Source organism: Vulpes lagopus, chromosome 11 (genome assembly GCF_018345385.1).
Source record: "Vulpes lagopus strain Blue_001 chromosome 11, ASM1834538v1, whole genome shotgun sequence".
Classification (NCBI taxonomy): domain Eukaryota; kingdom Metazoa; phylum Chordata; class Mammalia; order Carnivora; family Canidae; genus Vulpes; species Vulpes lagopus.
In genome coordinates this window covers 10,202,935-10,220,572 of record NC_054834.1, presented here as the reverse complement: position 1 = coordinate 10,220,572, position 17,638 = coordinate 10,202,935, and the positions used below count along the sequence as shown (strand labels likewise).

The window sequence follows — 17,638 nt, the reverse complement described above, 5'->3', positions numbered from 1 at the left end:
GATGGGAGGGACCAGTGTAGTCTTGTAAGAGCAGCCCAGGGAAGGGGTGAGGGCCTCTTGCAGATTCTTCTGGAAGCCCGGCCAGTTCTTGTACACCTGCAGGTTTACTTCAGCCTGTGGGGGGGCCCGCAAGCCTTCCTCATGTCATGGGCAGCATGCCCGCTCCCTTACACCACTCCTGTGCCCTCGTCGTGACGAGGATGCTGGTCCTGAGGTCCCCAGGATGCTGACCGAGCTTCAGATGAGGGGGCCTCCCCCCTTAAGACCCCAGGAAAGCGAAAAGCTGCGTGAAAAGCAAAGCGGCATTAAAACCCGAGGGAATCAGAAGTACCCTCCACTCGAAGGCTTGACACAGCCCCTCAGGGCCAGGGCACCTTGACCTCCAATGTGGCCATTGCTGAGGATGGAACACGAGGCACACGGAGCTTGCAGCTTCTCCAGGATTTTTCCTCCCAGACCTCCTTACTCAGCAGTGAGTTCCCGCATCCCTGCTTGGCCTGCTCCGTGGAGAACAGGCATTGCGACGCCTTGAACCCTGTTTTTATTTTACATAAAGAGTAAACAGAGATGCATTATAAGCTAAACCATCTCAATCTACGTCTCAGGGAAAAAAAAAGCTGACCTTGTTATATTTCCTGGGCGGGTGCAGGATTGTCCCGTCAGAACCCCGAGGGCTGAACGATGGAGCTTGTCAAAGAGCAGCCCCAGGTAATGAATCATCTTATCACAGGTGCACACCACACATATTAAAGGACGGTTGTATGAACACCGTGCCCTCCACAGTCACCTTTCAATGTCGGCTTTAACCCTTGTTCCAATCCCTTTTCATCAAAGGATCATTTTATGCAGCCGGCTCTAAATGGAGGCTCTCAAAAGCCTATTAAGATTTCTGGAGGGACGGGGTTTTGGCGTGGAGGAAAAGTTGGCTATAATATCTATAACTCATACTCAGATCAGGTCGGTCCTGGAAGCTGCTTCCTAGAGTTATGCCCTAAATAGAACACCCCGATTCGTTCCTGCCAGGCGGCTGGCCCTTGAGATGTAAATTTGAAGAGTTCAAGATAAAAAGCTTATCTACCACCCATGTGTATTTCCCTCTGATTTTTCTGTTCCAGCATCCCAGTAAAATGTACCACTCTGCCCCACCGCTTGAGAATTTGTGATGGAGAAAATGCTTTATTGATGAGAAGGAATTATTAGCAGTTTATTCTTCCAGTGATTTAATGGTCGGTCATTTTGCCAGTTACAAATCCATCCCCTTCTCAGGGGCTAGAGTTGCAGCCTTTTTGCTCTGTTTGGCCTCTGCTGGGTCCAATCCCAGGGCCAGCTCTCCTGGCCCATGCGTAGTACCCACAGGAAAATGAGCTCCAGGTGAAAAGCTTCGTTGGCACTCCGCATATATAGAATAAGAGTCGATTTTTTTTTCAAATTCTTTTGTTTTAGAAAATGTGCTATGGTATTGATTCGATGGTGCACAAACCTCCTCGAGTGAAAAAAGAATTACATCACAGAGGAATCGCTATTGCCCACTCATGAGGTCTTGTCTGAGAGTTTTAGAAACATATCCAATGGCATCATGCCCTCCTAGTGCCAGAGAAGACCAAGGCGCTCACATTTCCAAAACAGATGAATTGGCCATATTCCTGTAGCACTGTATGTGCTCGTGTGTTATAATATAAACACAATCATCTTCCCAGAAAAAAAGTGCATGCTCTGCACCTCTTGACACAAAGATCCTTTGGTGAAACTTATAAAGTGGCCAAATTACACCAAAGAAGGGCAGAAATTATTTAGTGTGTGTGTGTGCTGTGTGTTGTGTGTGTGTATGTGTATGTGTTCCTTTTGCTTGTATTAATGCTGTACCAAAAAAATAAGACTACATTGGAATCAGGTTAATATAATTAGCCTTGCTCAAAAAACCGTGTAAACTAGAATTACTTTATCTAGCCCGTTTTCAATTCCTTAAAAAATCTCCACAGAGCTTTCCCAGAAAAGGTACAAAGAGAAAACTCTTAATATATTTATAGATTCTTTCATTTGAGTTCTTGACATCAACTATTTTTTTACATTTGAAAGTCTGCCCAGAAGTAATAACATTAAAAATCTAAACCTGGGTTTGAAAAAGCACGTTTACCTCACTGATACTTTGGGAGGTGGGGCTGTAAAGGAGGTACCAGTGGGGGTGCCCTGATTCTTGCTCCCCACTGCTAAGATTCTCTCTCTCTCTCTCTCTGTCTCTCTCTCTCTCTGCTCCCCTCCCTCTCTCTCCTACTTGGAAACCAAGTTGGGATTACCCAGTAAAGAGCCCTGACAATACAGACCTGCCTAGGATAGGGTTCAAGCTCTCCATGTTTCTAATTTCAGACCTTGGGGCAATGAATGACTTAACCTTTCTAAACCAGAGCCTCATCCTCAAAGTCAAAGGCAACCTCTGTGAGAAGACCCTGGGGCCAGTGGCTCATGGTCTCAGGGCAAGTGTTTCTAGGTCTTCCTACACAGCAGGGCGGATGCCCACCCCATACAGGGAGGGAGACCTGCCCCAATCTCAACAGGAAGAAAGCCCACCCCTCTGGGACTTGGAGTTTTGCTTCCTTGTCTTGGAAATGTAAAGGGATGAGAAATCTCCATGTATTTAAGGACTTTCGTTTTTCTCTTCTTTTTGTTTCCTAACCAGTTCAGTCATTATTTTACCTTTCTGACTCTGCCATTCATTTGCAGTTAATTCGAAAGTCAAACACTATTCCAAAGAGTGATTAATTTTAATGGAAATGCTATATTCTAAAGTTGCAACGCACATGTCTTACCCATGTTCAAATGTTTTAAAGTGATGACATACCCAACTTCACTCTGACATGGAAGGTAGCAAGTTTCCTATTGGTAATTCATTATCATGTGATTTATAACGACTATCACAGTGCTGAGAACAACATTCTAGTTCCCTTTGCTTACCAAACCAGGAACATGTATGAGTGTGGAAGCCAGACAAGGGAATGAGCACTAGCTATAGACCTGTTTGAATCCCAAGTCAGCCAATAACTAACTAGTTCTGTGACCTTAAACAAATTACTTGAGCTCTCTGAGCTTCAGTTTTGCTATGAAGTGAGGACAATAAAATCCAAGTCCCTAGATTATGAAGATTAAGTGAGGTAAAATGTATAAAAAGGCTACCATAGTGCTTAAGTATACAGTTAAAGACTCAGTAATAATAAGTGGCTGCAGAATCATCATCATCATCATCATCATCATCATCATCATCATCATCGTTTAGAGTTCTGTTTAGCATTTTCTGGAAACCTATCTTTGATTTGGATAGATAGCAAGAGGCAGTACAGCATACAAGCAAAAAGAATGGGCTCTGGAATCAGGCAGCAGTTCATCAGCTGTGAGACCTCAGGCAATTGATTTACCTCCCTTGTGCCTTAATTTCCTCATCTGAAAAAAGGAGTAAAGGGCGCCTGGGGGCTCAGTTGGTTAAGTGTCTGACTTCGGCTCAGGTCATGATCCCGGGTTCCTAGGATCCAGCCCCGTGTTGGGCTCCCTGCTCAGCGGCGAATCTGCTTCTCCCTCTGCCCTTGCCTCCATTCGTGCTCTCTCTTTCTCAATCTCTCTCTCTCTCAAATAATTAAAGAACCTTAAAAAGAAAAAAAAGAAAAATGAGGATAGAAAGGGAACCGGCTTCTAGGATTAAAGAGTTTAGTGCATAGTTAGACACATAGTCATTGTGCAATAATGCTAACACTCAGTATATGCTGTTATTAAGAGGCTGTGTGTTTTCAGTTCACACTGCACACACAAACCCACTGTGTGTGTGAGGAGTTTGAGATTTTGAGAACCCTAGCAGCAGAACATTAAGTTAATTTAGGGAAATCTTATCCTTACCCTGGATAATGCAGTAGGGGTGTGTGTGTGTGTGTGTGTGTGTGTGTGTGTGTGTTCTTAACGCTTGTTCAGTGGGTATGCTCAGGATTTGGCAAGTAGATTTCCCATCGATTTGTTCAGCTATAGAACTGGCTTCCCTATCGCCCCTGGCAATATCTCCTTATTGGCATTATTGCAGAAAAGTAAAAGCAAATGAAATTTCATTTTATCCTGGGGCGAAGGAAAGCATTTTACATTTTAACTGAAGCTCAGAATGTTTCCTGATGAAATTAGTTCTCAACCGCTGTGACATTTTCTTAAGTGGCAACAAGTCAAGCCAAAGTCCTTCCCATCCTTAAAGAGCCAGTCAAGTAAAAAAAAAAAAATCAACTAAACCACATTACTTTTTTTAATGTATAAAAAAGGAGGGGGGCACGTGAGTGGCTCAGTGGTTGAGCATCTGCCTTTGGCTCAGGTCGTGATCCCGGGGTCTGGGATCAAGTCCCGTTCCCTGCTTCTCCTCATTCTGTGTCTCTGCCTCTCTCTCCATGTCTCTTATGAATAAATAAATTAAAATCTTTTAAAAATAAAAATTAAATAAATAGGAGAAAAATTAAAAGGACTTACCCATTCAATTCATTACTTAAGAATACACACAGCATTGTATGAATAAACAGTAGCTGAGCAGAGCTGCTTTGGCAAGACAAAAGGATTTGCAGTAGGCAGGAGCTGCCTTCTGAAAGGACCACAGGCCACAATCAAAGAAAAGCAATCTGCTCATACTCATAGTAGCCTACGCATCATAGCTTAGAAAGTACACCCTTGACTATGCAAAACCATGGATGGTGAGTCGCCTCTATTCAGCAGCCCTGGGCTGCAGAAGGGCAGTTGCCAAGACAGGATCATCACCAGCCCCACATCTGTACACAGCAACTAGAAGAGCATCATATTCTCACAACTTTCAAATGTGAGAAACATACGTGTCTTAGCACTGAAGAAGCATGATGCTCACATTCGAACATTCCTCTGAATTATAACAATCAAAAGCTAAATAACATCTCTGGAAGAGCAGCTAAGAGTCTGGACTTTGAAGGAAACAGGTCTGATTGGAACACATTTCTAGCTGTGTGGCCTTGGATAAGCTACAGAACTTTTCTGGACCCCTGTTCCTCATCAGTAAAGATGGGAATGATAAGACATCTCACATACTTTGTGGAGCCTTTAAAGATAATTGTAGCAGAAATGTGCTCAGCACAGGGCCTGTGGTCATAAGTATTTAATACATTGTATTAATTTATCAATAAATTCATGTTATAGCTCTTCTTTTTAGAATGAAAAGCCAATAATTGACCCTGAACTACGGGTTGCTAAAGTAATTCAACACCTAATTTAAATAAAAAGATGAGAATCTTTTAGAGAAAGTCACTACAAGATAGACGAAAGTGAAGTTATAATAAATGCAAATCTCAGCCAAAGAATTGAGATATAATTCATTTTTTCAGTAAGCATCCATTGAACCTCTCTGTGAGTTTTATTAGCTCTGCATAGGAGAACAAATAAAGCCATAGCTGCCCACATTTGTAAAACTAATTTCAAACCCTGTGCAAAGGAGGTAGTGTGTAACTCTGACAATGAGACCAGAGCAAGTAAGGTGCTTTAAACACATCCAGCTGAAGTCAGTTGATCAGGAATTTAGGGAATTTCACATATACACTTTTATTTTGCTAAAGATTTTATTTATTTATTTATTTATTTATTTATTTATTTATTTATTTAAGAGAGAGAGAGAGAGTGAGCAAGCACAGGGTGGGGAAGGGGCAGGAGGAGGAGAGAAGCAGGCTTCCCCACTCAGCAGGGAGCCCAACTCAGAGCTCAATCCCAAGACCCTGAGCCCAAGGCTGATGCTTAACCCACTGAGGCACCCAGGCACCTCTTGTTTTATTTTTTATAATGAAACACATGAAATGTGTAAAAAAAATTTTTTACAGGGACAGCTGGGTGGTACAGTCAGTTAAGCATCCAACTCTTGATTTCAGCTCAGGTCTTGGTCTCACGGTCTTGAATTCAAGCCCTACATTGGGCTCCACGCCTAATAAAATAATACTAATAAAATAGTAATAATATTTCACCAAAGATAAAGTAATAATATTTATGTAATATTGATAATATAATAAATGTTGATAAATAATAAAAATAATAAAATATTTTACAAAAAATACAAAAGGATCCTTGTTCAACCACGTTAATGTAACAGTGACATAAATGTTAAGATGTTAACATTTTTCCTTATAAGCTTCAGTTGTCTTGCTTATTTTAAAAGAAATAAAATATGACTGATACAACTGAGGCCTTGACACCTTCTCCTCTTGCCCCCTCCCCCAAGGTGATACTATGACAACGTTGGTAATTCCTGTCATGCAAATTTTGCATCTTTACTAAAAAGTGTTATCTTTTGGGCAGCCTGGGTGGCCAGTGGTTTAGCTGCTGCCTTCAGCCCAGGGCGTGATCCTGGAGACCCGGGAATCGAGTCCCATGTCAGGCTCCCTGCAGGGAGCCTGCTTCTCCCTCTGCCTGTATCTCTGCCCCTCTCTCTCTGTCTCTCTGTGTCTCTCATGAATAAATAAATAAAATCTTTTTTTAAAAAAAGATGGTATCTTTTTAAAAAGCTGCCACTTTTAATACAAAAAACAGAGCATATTGTTTAGATCTTTTGCATAACTAAGAATTAAACATGTTTTACTGAAAATTCAGAGTAAGGTCCTAAAAATTCAGAGTTGGTATCTGTTTTTCCCCAAATACGAATAGAACAATCTATTTAGGTTGTGGTTTTGGCCATGTTTGCTAAACCAAAACTCAAAACAGTCTGACAAAAGATTTTATTTTCTCATTTGCAAATATCATTATGGCAAGTGTTTAAAAAGGTGTAAAAATTCGATCACGTGCAGTAGAATACATATCAAATAAGCATTCTGTTAATCGCATTTTTTAAGACGGAGCACCCACGTGCATGCAAGGCTTGGAGGGAGGGGGGGGCGGCAAAGAAAGGCAGAGGGAGAGAGAGAGAGAATCCCAAGCAGGCTGCACACCAGGGCAGGCCACACAGGAGGCTCCAGGTCAGGACCCTGAGGCCCTGATCTGAGCCTCCACAGAGTCGGAGGCTCAACCGACTGAGCCACCAGGCGCCCCTTAACCGCATTTCTAAAACACTTTTTAAATCAGCTCTTTCTAGAGACTGGGAAATAAATGTTCATGGGGTTAGTAACATTATAAAAATTTTACCCTGGCTTCATCTGAGTAATAAAGATGAAACAATAACAACAATAAACAACCTCAATCTTTCCACTAACATACCAAATTCCCCCTCTGAGCCCGATTGAGAGCTTTATTTCCTCATTTCAGGACAGGCCATTGCATTAAAGCCCCGTTTCCCTAAGTGTGCGCCTTGGCCACGAACGAGCCCCCACCCCCAGCCCGGGGCGGTGCGCGAACCAGGGTTGGGAGGGGGTGAGCTCCATCCTGGGCGGGGGGGGGCGGGGGGGGGTGGGGGGCTGGACTCCCGGACCCGCTCGCCCCGGCCTCCTGCTCCGCCCGCATCTCGGGGAGTCGAGCGCGGCAGGGCCGGCGCCGGGTTCCGGTCCGCGCGGAGGAGCAGCCCCTCCCGGCCCCCGGGAGCGCGAGCGCGGGGAGCGTCGGGGCCCGAACCACCGACCCGGGCGGGGGGAGGGGACGACCCGGCCGGGCCCTGCGCACCGCAGGGATTTCGCGGGACGCGGATTTCCGCGGTGACCCGAGGGACGCCCGGGGCTCGGGCCAGAGGGCGCGCGGCAGAAGCGGGTGGGTGCTCAGCCTGCACCTGTCGGCCCCTCCTAGCCCCGCCCCTCCTAGCCAAGCCACGCCCCCGCCTCGCCCCGCCCAGCCCCGTCCCTCCTAGCCAAGCCACGCCCTCCTTTTAGCCAAGCCACGCCCCTCCTCGCTAAGCCACGCCCCTCCTCGTCAAGCCCCGCCCCAGCCCCTCCTAGCCACGCCCCTCCTCACCAAGCCACGCCCCCTCTTAGCCCCGCCCCACCAAGCCCCGCCCCCGGGGCTCCTCCGGGCCTCCCCCCAAATCTTTTTTTTAATTTTTAATTTCTAAAAAGTTCTTTAAATAAATTTATTTTTATTGGTGTTCAATTTGCCAGCATATAGAATAACAGCCAGTGCTCATCCGTTCAAGTGCCCACCTCAGTGCCTGTCACCCAGTCTTTTTTTTAATTTTTAATTTTTTTAACTTTAATTTTTAACTTTAATTTTTAATTCTTTTTTTAGTTTTTAATTTTTTAATTTTTTTTATTTTTTCATCCCCCACTTCTAAAACGAGAGGGCTAATCCCCTGAATGCCAGCCGCCCAAAGGGCTGGCCAGCTTGAACCAGAAATAAAGCACCCTCTGAGATCCTTCTTCCTCCCTCCACTCTTCGGTACAACCTGTCATGCGCAGTTAAAGGAGTTGGCCAGAAATACGCAATTTTTTTTTTTAATCTCGTTTTAGGGGATTTGTCTTGTAGATTGAGCCAGAGAAAACTAAGGTCTCTCTTATGTAAAGCAGAATTTTGGATTGTAGTGTTGTTGCTTTTTTTTTTTTTTTCATCTAGCCACTGCTTTTCTTTTCTTTTTTCTTTTCTTTTTAATTCTTCATCTATGAGTATTTCATTTTCCTGGGAATAAGGAAATGTGTTCTTGTGTAGGCTCCTGAATGGAGACTGGGCACATCCTTTCTAGGTAAATAGGAGAGGGGCTGATTAACTGATGAAGTAGCCTAATAAACAGCTTTAATTCTAAACAGGTCATATTTACAAGGCACTGTTCATAGTTCCCTCAGAACGAGTCTGACTTCTCACATCTTTGACTAGCAGGGTTCGCAGTTGGTGCACTCTGACGACTAAATACTATCACTATCCAGTGCTCATGGAGCTCATTTCATGTGCCACGTTCTAAAACCGTGTTAGTTCTTAGAAGAGCACTACTAAGTTTTAGTTGAACATTCCTTCAGGCTAAGTGATTTCTAGAAGAGAATAATGGAATTAATTATAATTATATAGTATTTTATTAATTATAATTATATAACCTAATTATGCTCCCAGGCACTGAGCCATCACCATGGGGCTGGTATCATCCGTGATCCTGCCAGAAGACTTGACCCTAGTTTGATTATGCCAGCTGTACAGAGGAGCAGACTTTGGGGATGACACCTTTAGGAACTGGTGGAACCGAGATCTGAGCCCAAACTCCACATGCTTCATCCCATACCACCCTCACTTTCTTGGGGTTAAAGACCTAGGTTCATTTCCAGGATGTTCTGTTAGGTCACTAACTCCGGAAACATCCTTGCCCCATCTGCAAATGGGAACCATAATTCTTGCCCGATCAACCTTGAAAAAATATATAAACACACACACACTTGAAAACTATTAGAAGCTTGCCAAATAAATATGTTACTTTAATCAATATTTTCACCATCATTATTTTTGCTGATCAAAGGAACTGAAGAAGGAGTTCAGGAAAGTCTCTAAAGCAGTGAGATAATCTTGAAAAAAGATGACCTCAAGTCTCCACTTTATCTTTCCTGGGAAAATCATCCTCAAGGCATCAGGGTCCAGGGGATTGTAGGTCACCAAGCATCCGAGCCAGGCAGGAAGAGTGCATGGTATGTGTTTCATATGGGCGTTCACCGAAGTGAGCCTTTCAGAGTTACATAGCAAACTCGATCCCAGCGAATCTTGGGTTTTTTGTAGTATCACACAACAAAATGATTTTGGAAATGAAGAAGTTCCCAGAGTGGCAAGGCACCATATATTTCTATATCCTTCCCTTTGGAAGCTGACCCTCTAAGGAAGTAAGCCCTTCCAAAGAAAAAGAGATCTAATACTGTGTTATGAGTCTAAGAAACTACTGATACTAAGTTATACCATCAATTTAAAAACAGCTTTTTTCAGAATGGAAGAAAATACTACCACATTAAACAGATACATCAATTATTAGGGCAACCTGATTTCACAAGTATTAAAAATTTAAAAAATATATGGGAGTCTTATAATTGAGGAAGTATGTTATTTATTTAATAAATAATCTTAACCAAATCCTGTATCAGAAAGACCGTACACTGGGCTGTGGATCATGACTCTCTTTTCAGTAATTAGATTTTAGTAAAAAGTCAAGGATGGAAGCGGAAGCTATTTATGTCTCTGTTTTCCCAACTAGAGAGTGAAAATTAAACTTGATTAGAGTCTGAGGGCGAAGAAGGAGAGGAAGTACTGAATCTAGCCTCCCTAGAGCAACACCAGTTTTTTCAGTGAACCATTTTTACGGTTAAGCAGAACATTACTAAAGAGGGGATACATCAAATTCACATGTGAGATGCAACTCGACCTCCAAATAAATGTTCACTGGACCCAACTTTCTTGGTGGCTGGTGAGTTGTTGACACGATACATTCTTCTTAAAGACGTGAACAGCATGTCCTCAACTCACAGGCCAATAAGAGTGAAATGAGAGTAGATTAGAAAATAGGTAGGAACGGAAAAGTCACAACTCAGAACAGAGGGAGGAGCCAGGTTCGAGTTCAAACGTATGGAGGTAGGCCTTTGCACGATCCACTTGAATTTGATATGTTAGCATAGAACATTGCTCCAAATTGTTAAATCATCTCATCAACCAAGCTTTTCCATCTTGTAAAAATAACAATACAAGTAGATCCTGAAAAGATGTCATAAGATGGAGCATTCAGGATGACAGCAAAGTCAAGATGTGATACAGCTTTATACTTAGAAGTGAATGGCATCCATCAAGCACCACCCCAATACACAAAGAAGACACATGACGCCCTCCCAAGCTCTGATGCTTATCAATAGATATTCACAATAACCTGGTCTCTCAGAGTTACAGAGGTGGACACGTCCACATGCTCATATGGAAGGCATGCATGGGAAAGAGCACAGGCTTTCAAGGTAGACACTGTCCCCAAGCAGCTCTGGGACCCCAGGCAAGGCAGCTCGTCTAGCTCAGCTCCAGGGATAATAGTAGCTTCCTCTCAGGGTTGTTAGAGGGCTTAGTATTAACAATAATAAAATTCATAAATTCCTGCCATCTACTAAGCGCTTTATACATACCAAAGAGTGCGTAACATTCAATATATTCTATTATTTCATTTCACCTTTCCCACAACCATGGAACAATAGGGGTATCCCTATTTTACAGATTAACAAACTTCCAAGATCACCCAGCTCCAAATGGGCAGGATCCAAACTCAGTTTTATCTGCTATCAGAGATCGCTCTTAAGCGCTGTGCTCCGATAATAATTTTAAACTTTTTGTCTTATTCATCGATGTATCCCAAGCGGCTAGGATGACACCTGGCCCACAGGAAGCATAAACATCATAATGAAATCTGTGGAGTGAATGAATAGAGCATTTCATATAAGCTAATAGCTATTCGATAAGTATTTTACATAAATTCATCATTTAATTTCATTCTTACATTGATCTTGCCCTAGTATCTCTAAGTGACAGCTGGGCAAACATGGGTTAACCAGCTTCTCAGGGCTACACAGGAAGACTCTGGATTCGAGGGCAGCTCTGGCTGCTTCAAAGCTTGGCTTTCTTATCTCTAAGTGACAGCTGGGCAAACATGGGTTAACCAGCTTCTCAGGGCTACACAGGAAGACTCTGGATTCGAGGGCAGCTCTGGCTGCTTCAAAGCTTGGCTTTCTTCTGAGTGAAACTGCTTTCAGCACCCTGGGAACGAGTGCCTGATACCGTGCCTGCCAATAAGGCAGCCTTTCCATAAATATCACGGGCCCCTTACCCATAGATATTTTAATCCACGTAAGGTGACTGATCTAGAGTAGAGTCTGTTTAACGGAATGAAGTTTTATGGGGAGATGCTTTTAAGCATCCAGCATGACTGTACCTGATGAAAATGGCTTTGTTGGTTTACCTCACTTTCTTCAATTTTTTCAACTTCTGACGTTTCAGGGTTGCTGCAAGGAGTGAAAGTAATAAAGGATGTTAAATGCTTGCCACTGCCCCTGCACTTAGTGTGCAGCCAGCAAGCCCCGCCCCTCCCATCTTGTTCTCTTGACCACGTGGGTCTTGGGACCCCATGGTCACTCCAGCATGTGGACGGCCAGGCTGATGATTTTGAATCCGCTGTCCACACTGCTAGCAACAGGTTAAGCTGACTTGTTTTCTCTAGAGTATCAGCAACAGAAGGCTAGGTGACGTGTAACTTGCCTCTATAACATGACTACGTGGCTGCTGGACACGTAGCATCCACTTTTTTCTTTTAAGAAAATATTGCACTTTATTTCATCAAAATACAGGAGTATCACCTGCTAGGTTCATTTAACTACTGCTGGTTTCCTTGATGCTCTAGAATAAAAAACATCTCCATCCACCTTCAGTAAACCTGTAGGTGGTGATTTCATCTGGCACGCAGAATATGTGAAACATACTCCTCATAAGGCTGTATGTCAAAAGTAGCTTTTGGAATTAAAATTCCAAAATTCATACCATAAGTTGTATGGTGGCATAAGTTGTAAATTATTGAGCCTAGAACGGGACAGTTGAGAAATAGAGTGGTGGTTTATTTATCATGATAAATTACACTTTTTCAGGACCGCCTTTGAAGTACCAGAATATGCACACACACACACACACACACACACACACACACACACACACACTGAGGGGCACTTAAAATAGGAAGCACAAAACTATAAGAAACCACAATAGTGAAGAGTGTGGTGGCCCTTTTCAATCATATCCATCCACACCTGCCCGATGGTTAGGGGCAAGGGTGCAGATTGGTCACCTCTGAAAATGAGGATGCAATTTTATGAGAAAACCTCATCAGCATAATTCTAATGAGTTATGGTCTTTGTTGTGAGAAATGAGAAACTCCGTGGTCTCACCCTAAAGAACATTATAAAAACATTACTCAGAGGAAATTGAAAAAGTAATATATGTTGGAGTGATGAGGGCAACTTTTTTCTGATTGAACAAATAGATAAATATGGCAAGCAAGTATCAAAATACATTTAATTTTGCCACAACAATGGATATTCTCCTGACAAAAAGCATATGAATCATCTTGGACTCATGAAACTGGGTGGTGATAAATAGATGCATCTTTAATCATGCTTGGAGTGGTTTCATTGCCCACTTTTCTTTTTTTTGGATGCTTATTTTGTTGTTTATATTAATTTAAATTCAGCTTTGCAGGCTGGATGCCCTCATAGCACTAGGTAATGCTAAATATGCGCAGCACTTTTCTTGAGCAATTGCCAAACGTTTCCTTCACCGGTTCCCATTGCTCCAAAAAACCTAGAATATTGGAGATCACTGGTCTCCGATTTGGGAGGGTTTTTTGCTCTCATTGCAATTGCTTTTTTTTCCCCCCCTCCCATCTGGGAAGAAATATAAAATATACAGTTCATAGTTCCAGGGCTTCATTTAGGGATGTTTACTAAAGCTTCTAAGGGCCAAGGCTGAGTCAAACGAAAAGGTGTTCTCCCAAGCAATAAATAACATTAATCTGATTTAGTCACTTAATCTGGCATCAGCAGGCAGAAGCAGAAATACTTCCCCACATTCTAGGTATTTTTTTGCTGGTATTAAAACTTAAAGTCTTAGGCAAAGCCATATAAAATCTTACAAAGTTGGTCTTTCTGCAAAATGATGGCTTCACTACAGTTATGATCCTCTTTGGAAGGGAAAAATAATGTTTTCGGAATTCCACAGTGTTAGTAGCTGTAAAGAAAATAAATAGTACTCAGAGTTTAATTTGTAGTCATTGGGGAGAACGGGAAGGATGATGAATAACGAATATTGCTAGTTCATCCTTAAAAATTTGTCTCTGCTATCAGGTACGTGGAACATCCTACTGAACAAATATAACAATTACTGAAACGAAAATGTAAAGTCTTTGCAAAGAATCAGAAATTTGAGCATTAGATCATATTCAGAAACATTTTCATTCCCTACCATTGAAAATCAAGTGAGGAGCCACACATTGAAACCCAGGCCACTGTGGCTTGAAGGAATATGTCCTTGCTACAAATTAACCATGGGCCGAAATATGCATTCTTTAAATTCCAATTCATATTCTATATAGGAAAGTTACAATACATTCATAGATGAAGTGGGGGAGCTTTGTGAGAGAACAGTGGAACTGAGACCTTGTTTGCCACAAAATGAATTCATACAGGTCCTGGTAGTGAGATCAAGATGACAGAGGTCTTAGGACAGTGGCGTGGTTGCTGAGGAGGAACATCATTCTGCACAAACTGAAGGGTGTTCCACACTGCATGCCTGGCCTTCCTAGCTTCCAGTGGGAAACCAGCAGTTTCCATTAATCTTCTTAGGGACCAGAAGTCCCATTGGACCTACCTCTACCTACCCCCCTGATGGCTACCTGATTGACACTGGACTTCTGCAGGCATCATAACCAGCTTCCTCTTTTTTTTTTTTTTTTTTTACAATCAAAGTGATTTGATTTGATTATTTTTAAAAGATTTTTATTTATTTATTTGAAAGAGAGAGAGAGCAAGATCGGAAGGTGGGCCAAGGGAGAAGCAGACTCCCCACTGAACAGGGAGCCTGACTTGAGACTCAATCCCAAGCCTCAGGATCATGATCTGAGCTGAAGGCAGATGTTTAACCCACTGAGCCACCTGGGCGCCCAATCAAAGTGGTTTTAAAACAAAATTTAGGGTCATGAGAAATTTCTCAGACTCCCAAAATGTAGATCAGTGCCTGGCACCTATCTAATGGCCTTCTTCAAAAGTTAAACCAAAAAACCTGCTACTTTTCAGGAGAAAATAAGAACTTATTTCAATGAAGGGTGAATTCAGTTGTTCGGTGACGCATGTGAGCATGCAAACAGTCCTCAAAAAGGAGGGACTGCAGGAGATCACCTCAAGCCACTGACAAGTGCAGCAGTTTTCCAGAAGGAGAAAAAAGCCTGCAGGACTAGTCAAGAGCAGGCAAGCGCTTTAGCGTTATGTAATTGCTCTATCTTGACCATCCCGCCTACTGGAAACCTTAGGCTTTCTTCTTCAATGGCCAGTTGCTAGAGCCATAGGTGGCAAGATTTACAGAATGCTCTTGTTAATCCAAAAGAAAGGATTTTCATGAATTCAGATGGCTGGGTGATGATTTCCCCATCTTCTATAGTAGGGATTAGAGCAGGTGGTATGGCCCAGTGCTGGGCACAGAGCAGGTCCCTGAAAGGATTTGCTGAGTGAATGAGTGAGTGAGTGAGTGAGTGAGTGAGTGAGTGAGTGAGTGAATATGTAGGGGATTCATTTGTGCATGAGGCAAATGCATGAATAAAACAACACTCTTAATTTTGGGTTTTTTTGTTGTTTTGGGTTTTTTTTTAACACTCTTAATTTTGAAGCCATATATAATAAAGCAGAGATGTTCAGATTATCTGGCTTTTCCAGATGAGATTGAAGACATTTTTGTTCCTTTGCTAGAATCATCTACAGTTACCTCAATCCTCCACTCTTTCGGACAATGAAAATGTTGGCAATATGCCTGTATTATCTCTTCATATAAAAATACTTTTAATATGTGAGTATCAGTATTTGTATAAGCAATCAACCAACCAAACAAACCAGTCACTAACCATAAGCGATAGATTTCCAAGGGGAAGATGGACTCGGAACAAAGTGGAAATTTCTCCACCCATTTCCAAAAGAATCTCTCCAAATTCCATTTCCCTTGCCCAAAGAAAATTGCATCTAGTGCTGAGAATCTTGTTTATTTGAGCTTAGCTGGGAGAACCTTCTCTGTATCACTGGGTGTTTCTGTCCAGTCGCAGATGAAGCCAGTCAACTTTGGATTCCACATCATGCCCAGTCAAACTTTGAGCTGATATTTTGCAAAATTGACTCTCCCCTCTTCTGTCTTCCTCATCCCACCTTCTAGTTAAGTAAAAGCAGAGTGGTAGAAGCAAAATAGCACCATAGAGAAATAAACAATTAATCCAGAGCTTACCAATATGCTTTTCAGTAGTACAAATTCATAATGCAGATGCAATTTCAAAACATATGTTGATGGCAGATGCCTATATTGTGTTCAAAAAAGGATTCGTGTCCTTTTTTGACACTGATCTGTCCCCACTGGTCACTCCACAAATAAGCCATGCAGGCAATTACAACGATTCCCCACTTAATTCTTATCTCAATGCCGGTTCATCTTGTGTACATTTAATTTAATCTTTTGAGGATACTCTGGAGCAAAACTTTTACTCTGTCAATGTTTCCTAAAGCTTGAGTGGGAACCCAAATAAAAGGGAGAATAGAAAAATCTCATATTTATAGTAAAATACTAAGAACAGATATTACGATGCATCTTAAAATTAAAAATTAAAAAACAAAACCAGAAACACCCACATGCAGAGTGTCGAGTGTGCCAGATTCAAGTTGTAGTGTTATTATAATAGGAACTGTCAACAGTTCAGACCGTGGCCACAGCTGCTAACTTCATTTTGCCAAAGGACTCAAAAAAGATTCAGGTCCAATAAGAATGATCACTGTATCAATTGAGTTGACTCTTACCGGGGAGACCTGTCAGTTCCCTGAGATGGGAAGTCTCTTCCACAGTGTTTGCTGCTAATGGGCCACAGAACCAGAGTTCAGGCCATGCTCTATAAGCAAACCATTCCTATAAAACCCCTATAGAATTGACATGACTTACCCTTAGATCATGAAAGTCAAGTGGGATCCTCTTCCCCCTGCCTCATGATTTGGAATTGAAAAACAAACGCACATACATTAGATTTCTTCTTTCTCAACAATTAAACAAATAAAAGACTGTGTTCGAGAGTGTGTTTGGGAGGTTGGGGGTAGTCTTGTACTCATTAATTATATCTAATTAAAGATCAGATAGGAAATGAAGACCCATATGCACGTCTTTATCATGCCTTTTAAATACTGCTGTTGCTGATGAGAACAGTCTTGCTAAGATAACTGCCAAATGACCACGTCAGATTCCTCCCGAATCTTCTGACCTTCCCTTAGGTATTGTCACTGCGTTCTCCTTTGGTGGGCACTTGGCTTTTCCTGGTGCCACTTTCAGCTTTTCAAGAGCTTTAGTAGTATTTCAGCAATGAAGGCGTTGCCATAGTATCGTGTTGAAGTCAGCTGACTTTTTTTTTTTAAATTTAAACTCAATTAGCCAACATATAGTACATCATTAGTTCCAGATGTGGAGTTCAGTAGTTTACCAGCTGACATTTCAACAATCAATGTGAGAAATAGCAGCCACCAGCTCTCAGAACTAAGCCAAGTTCATAGTCTATGGGAAGGTATATTTTGTGCTCACAGTTTTAAATCCTCCCTCCAGTAATTCGTCAAATCCTCTCTTCTCTTCCAAGTCTCCTTCTTGCCTTCATTTCTCCTTTACTTTGCAAGTGTTCTTAGTGAATAAAGTCTCGTGACCCACAGATACTCTTTTTTTAGTATTATTAGCCTTAATGATTAAGGTAAAGGCAGTCTCTAACTTTATATGTTTTGAAAATTACAGATAGGAATAGCTTAGAAAATACTTGCTAATATTCATGATTAAGCCATGTTTAATTCATACAAAACCACTGACCTAAGGGCCCAAAATGCTAACATTCAAAGGAAAACAGAAAAAGATGGTGTCTTCTACTCACACTTGCTCCTCACAAAAGTAGTGATGAGATAGTCAGGAGGGGTAGGACACCAGGGGAGAATGACAAACTCAAATCTCTTGG

The 17,638-nt window shown here is 42.0% G+C and overlaps 1 protein-coding gene across 2 annotated transcripts in view; it reads left to right on the top strand.

Moving 5' to 3' along the window:
• The window catches only part of POU6F2 (POU class 6 homeobox 2), a 474,961-nt gene that overhangs the window by 422,768 nt on the left and 34,555 nt on the right, over positions 1 to 17,638 (top strand). The gene's annotated exons all lie outside the window — the stretch shown is intronic.